A 6,000-nucleotide genomic window follows, 5' to 3' on the forward strand; every position below is an offset into this window, starting at 1 on the left:
TGTCATCAACATAGCACTCAACTTTATTGCCAATTAACTCCGAGAAAACAAAATTCACTAATCTCTGGTAGGTCGCTCCAGTATTTTTTAAACCGAATGGTATGACCTTATAACCATATAGATCTGTCTTGATGGTAAGTGTAGTCTTCTCTCGATCTTCAGGGTCCATCAGAATCTAGTTGTAACCTGAATAGTCATCCATAAAGCTGAGCAGTTCAAATCCTGAGGTCACGTCTACCAAGCAATCTATGTTGGGTAGGGGGAGGCTGTCTTTTGGGCAGACACGGTTTAAGTTCAAGAAATCTATACATATCCGCCATTTGTCGTTTGCTTTTTTTCACTAAAACTAGGTTCACCACCCAGCTCGGGTACTGGACTTCGTCTATGAAGTTCACAGCTAAAAGCTTCCCCACTTTTTCATTTACTTTGTTCCACCTTTCCGGGGCAAGGTTTCTCTTCCTTTGCCGGATTGGTCTAACTGTAGGGTCCACATTAAGTTTATGAGTTATAATATCGAGGTCTATACCAGGCATTTCAGTAGATGGCCAGGCGAAAACATCTAGATTTTTTAATAAAAAGTTTACCAATTCAGATTACAGAGGATCTTTCAAGTGGGTGAAGGGATGAGAGATCCATCATATGGATGGCCGAACCCATATGGATGGCCGAACCATGCAGGGTAGGGAGAAGAATACCTGATACGGAATCCACGCAAAAAGCTTCTGCCAACGTAGGTGTTCACACCCAAAGAGGGTACCAAATCCTTTCTACACTAAAGATGACACAGTTTAGGGTGAGGTAGGATCAACAAGTGGATTCTTCAGCAAGAACCCCAATTCTTCAGCAAGAATTGTGTAGGGATGTGAGTACAACTTCAAAATTGTTTATTCCACCAAGAAACAATATCAAGATCCAATCTTGATCACTCAAAGAGGTGGAGATCGAACAAAGTAGGGTGGCAAGAACAGAGAGAGAGAGAACTAAATGCAGAAAAGTCAGTCAAATTGTATGTATCATTCCAATTCGCCCTCCTCCTTTATATAGACCTTAAAGAGTTAATCTCCTAATATGATTAGGAGTTTCTTGATCCAAATCTTTATTTAGATCTGGACTCTTTAAGTGATAAGGCTTATCCCTTATCTTATCTGCAAATTACGATCAACTTCTCCTAATCTAATTAGAAGTTTCCTAATTCAAATCTTTATTTCGATTTGGGCTCTTTAAGTGAATAAGATTTATCCTCTTATCCTTATCTGCTGATCCACACCCAAATTCGCCACCTATTTAATTAATCCAATTAACCCAATTCAAAATGGGCTTTAGGCCCATCAAGATTTTAGGCTCACTTCCTTTTAATGTTGACTAGGTTGGCTCTCTTTGTATGGCGTGGGACCCTATCATTGATCTCCACATAAGCAACATGGGTTCAGCCTAGCCTCTGTTACAAGACTTAACCGAATTCACTATTGAATAAAGTGAACCCCTGAGTTCATCAGTATGAGCTCTTAATGGGCCCAACATTTACACTAAATGGTCCTTGAGTCCAGCCATCTTATGAAGGCCAAAGGACTGTGGGCAGATGTGAGATTAGCCCATCAGGTTTATTATCCCTAAATGGTCTTACACTTAACCTCTCAGCCCATAATGATCAAGCACTACTCAACAAGAGAGGATCTCTCTCTCGGCTACAAGGTACAGTGTTGCACTCTATACTCACATAGATTCTAGGAATTAAAACATTTTGCAAACAATTTGTGAAACCGTAATATATAAGTATATCTCTATATAAATATATTTTGCAAAACAAATTTCAACAAGTTTGAAATCAACTGTCGGTAGTTTAGGTTTCCATCAGAGAGAGTGCATTCCCTAATCATTCACTTTGTTCGACAAAGGGGCTGATCTTGTCACTATGATCACCCACTCAGGTGAATTCTCAGACTGTCCCAACATACCTAGGTTTTGCCCCCCTCTAAGGATCTCACTGATTGGCATATCAAAGATAGCCCTATCCAACACCTAGTTCAGTATCGTAATCGAGTATAGGGGTCAGGTGTAACATTCCAGTTTTTTCCATCTATCTCCAAGGTCTAGGGCAATATTGGAATTTGGCCTGGTTCAGGGTTTCAAGAAAACTCACACTGCATGTGCCTCAGGTCTCACCCTGGTAGCTGAGACAAACCACCCTAATCCACTTGGCAACACATCAGTGTCAACCTTAACAGGATAAACCTCCACAGATCTATCCAACGACTGTGAAGATTCTAAACTAACACAAGTCTCATTATTGTCTAGTTTAAGGGTATTACACAGAAACAACCATATAACATGAATCAAATATATACTTTTATTCATTTACAATAAATGTCATAATGTACATCAAGCTGATTGGAACTAAGGGCATACATTGTCTAACAGTGGACTCCTATTTGTAGGATTTTCTCAAGGTCAGTTTTGGAGACCTGCATTGCTACTGTATCCTCAATCGAGCGAGCTCTTTCTTCAGTGTTTTTTGGTGGAGGATCCAGGTTGACGTCTTTGGCTTTCAGTGAGGCCATGTAGCATTTCCGAGACTCTAGTTGATCACCGCATAGCACTCCCACCCCTATGTCCATTGGAAATTTCAGTGTTAGGTGGTAGGTGGATATCACAACTTGCAATGCATGTAGAATTGGTCATCCCAAGAACGCATTGTAAGGTGATGAAGCTACTACTACTAGAAAATCATGTTCCAGGCGAGCTGTATGTGTGTGTGTGGGGAGTCTGCTTCAATTGGTAGCCTAATCTTGCAAATCGGGCGAACTACTTCCTCGCTAAATCCTACCAGCGGTATATCAGTGGGTTGCAGGTTAGCCTTACTCAGTTCCATTCTTTTGAAGGCTTCGACGAACAAGATGTCAGCCGAACTACCTTAATCTACCAAAATCCTTTTTACCTTGAAACCATTGATGAGAAATTTTACCACCAAAGCGTCATCATGAGGGTATTGGATTCCTCGCATGTCATCTTCAGTGAAATAAATTACTTCTTCCGTTCAGGGGTGTTTGTGTGGCTGGTTATCTTCTTGTTCCAGTTTGCATATTGCATTCCTTTCAACAGATGAGGTGCATCCTGCTATAATCGAGCCCCTTGTGATCACAGTGATAGTTTCTTAACCTATCTCTCTTGTGCTTGCTGGTTTTTAACAGGTGGTTCCTGTTGTCTGCTGCTCTGCGATGCTTCCCAGTTAGCTTCTGCTTCTTGAGTTCATTCATCCTTGATGAAACGTTTCAAGTAGCCTCGCTTAATGAGGTCATCGATTTCATTCTTCAAGTTCCAACAGTTCTCAGTATCGTGTTCGAAGTTCCTGTGGAAATTGTAGTATTTGTTTGGGTTTCTGGTGCTGGGGTCCCCCCTCATCTTAAGAGGCCATTTCACATAATCATTAGACTAAATATGCATGAGAATCTCCTTTCTATGAGTATTCAGTGGCGTAAATACCCTACTGTATACGGGAGGTGTTCCCGGTCGTCGCCTTGCTCTTCTGTTTGGTGACCTACTTTTTTGGCGTGGCGAGCTGCTACGCCTTCTCCTTGGGGATCTACTTTTACGAGGTGACCTGGTCCTTCTTTTGGTTCAACCTGTACTTGCCTCTTCATCTGTCTGCTTCCTTTTCCCTATTGTTTCGGTCTCTGCTCCTACCGCTTCTTCCGCCCTAATGAATTCATGGGCAACTGTGAGGAACCTTTCCATGGTAGCTGGAGGGTGGAGTTCTAGTTCCCATTTTAGCTTGCGATGCTTGAAGCGTTGGATGTATTCTCTAAGTGGTTCGTTGGGCTTCTAGACTATGTTAAACTTGCATGTAGCTGATTTTGAATGTGGCGTGCTTGTGATAAATTGGTTAATGAAGAGTCAGGCGAACTAGTCCCAATTTTTTATGGATCCTGGGGCCAGTCCCGAATACCACAGCCAGGCTTCTTCTTTTAAGGTAGTGGGGAACGCTATACATATACTAGTGTCATTTGCTCCACCAAGGAGCATTAGAGCTTGGAAACTATTAGTTTGTTCTACCGGGTTTGATTTCCCTCGGTAGGATTCCAAGGTGGGTGCCCATAAGTTTCTAGGGCGTGGAGCTCTGAGGATTTCCAATGCGAGAGGGGTTTCCCTAGTCAAACCGGTTTGTTCTGATAAAGTAATTATTCTTCCTATGTCGTGCTACCTTTTCCCAGACGAACCTCGCCCCCTGCTCGAGCGAGTTGTATCTTCCTTCCTACGTGGTGTGTTCTTTTCTTTTTCTGGTGCCTTCAGCGAAGCTAGCTGCATTAGATTCAGCAGGGGCCTCCGCCTGGCTCTCTTCTGGTCCTTGCTCATCCGAAGCCATAGTATCTTCTCTATTTGGTGCATGGATTTGGCTACGCACTCGCGATTGGGGTAAACCTTCTTAATTCAAATTGTTGGATTGTGGGGGTTGTTGGTTGTTGTGAGGCTGACTGTACTTTGGTGCTGGTTGCCCGAATATCACCGAATGTTGTGGTGGACATTGCTGCTGAGATTGCTGGTGAAGTTGTTGAGACTACTGATGAAGCTACTGTTGTTGGTGTGGTTGTTCTTGGTGTGGCTATTGTTGGGATGGCTGCTGTTGTTGTCCAGTGATAAACATAAACCTGTTCTCCTACGACTGCATTTGTTTAATCATAGTATTGACACATCGTACTAGGTCATTAAACTGTCGTGCATCCATTGTCGTGGGAGGTGCTGCTGGTTCCATAGATGGGGGGCATATTCACGTTCTCCGCTTGAGGTAGAACGTCAATTTGGCCAATGGTGATGATTGGGATCCGGCTGTTGATGTTATTGCTGGAAGGATTTCTTGAGGATGCTATTGAAAGGTTTTTTTGAGTAAAATGAGAGGGATAAAGAGATGAATGAAAGGAAACATAGGCTTTTTGCTACGCTTCCCACAGACAACACCAATTGATGAGGCACAAAATATGTCCACCAATAGATGAAGCACAGAATCTGTTCACTCCCTTGTGTCTGATGAGGTGGCTTGGACCGGGTTCAATTTGCGGTGAGCCAAGTTGTTGTGCTGAGCTGTGAAGCCAAGCTGAGGGTCCAAGCTGAGATCTGCAGAAACGAAAGAAAGGTTTGAGTGCCTGGGTAAATTTTACCCAAGAGGACACTCCGATGCTTATGTCAGCGAGTGGTTCTATCAAAGAAATTGGGAGAGAGTGAGAGCTTATGTATGCCTACCTCTTGGAGTGGTCCTGTGGTCTTTTTATAGTTACTTGAAGTTTAGGCGTTGTTGGGTAATGTCTCTAAGCCTTGTATAGAGTTGTTTCCTAATTTTGGGGTGTACTGGTTAGTTGATTGCTAGATCCGTGCAACGGCTATAGGTCTTCTGCTGGTCTTGAGGTAGTCAACTTGGTGGACTGCTCCTTGTGTTGCGGCTACAATGCTTATGTGGACATTTACTTTGGGACTGTTTTGGGTGAGCTGGTGCTATCGAAGGATTGAGCTCGTCCTAGCTCGGCCACGTACTAGATATTGACTACCATGTGTTACTTTGGCAAGCTGCTTTGCTATGTCAGACGCTATGGATTGAGCTCACCCTAGCTTGACCGTGTACTAGATGCTAGTTGCCACGTGTTGAGCTAGCGAGCTGTCTTGCTAAGTGGGACGCTGAGTTGTTGACAACGTCCATGTGTCCACCATCAATTAGGTTGATCAAAATGCCCCCCATCAATTACTATTAGCATCATTTGTTGGGCCATGTAATATATATTTGTGTTGGTGTTTTAGATGTGTATTTTTATTCTTTAGATATTTACCAAATTTTAGCCATAATAGAAAATAAATGCTAACAATGCAATTCTTTTGCGCAAATCGGGTAAAACCGATTCTGCCCATTTGCGTAGGTTCAAATCAGGTCTGATTTGGTTCAAGAATTAAACCTGGCTCTGATACCACTGAAGGGATGGGAGATCCATCATATTAATGGCCGAACCATGCAAGGTGGTT

This window comes from Nelumbo nucifera, chromosome 1 (assembly GCF_055504915.1).
Source record: "Nelumbo nucifera cultivar China Antique chromosome 1, China Antique-T2T, whole genome shotgun sequence".
Classification (NCBI taxonomy): Eukaryota; Viridiplantae; Streptophyta; class Magnoliopsida; order Proteales; family Nelumbonaceae; genus Nelumbo; species Nelumbo nucifera.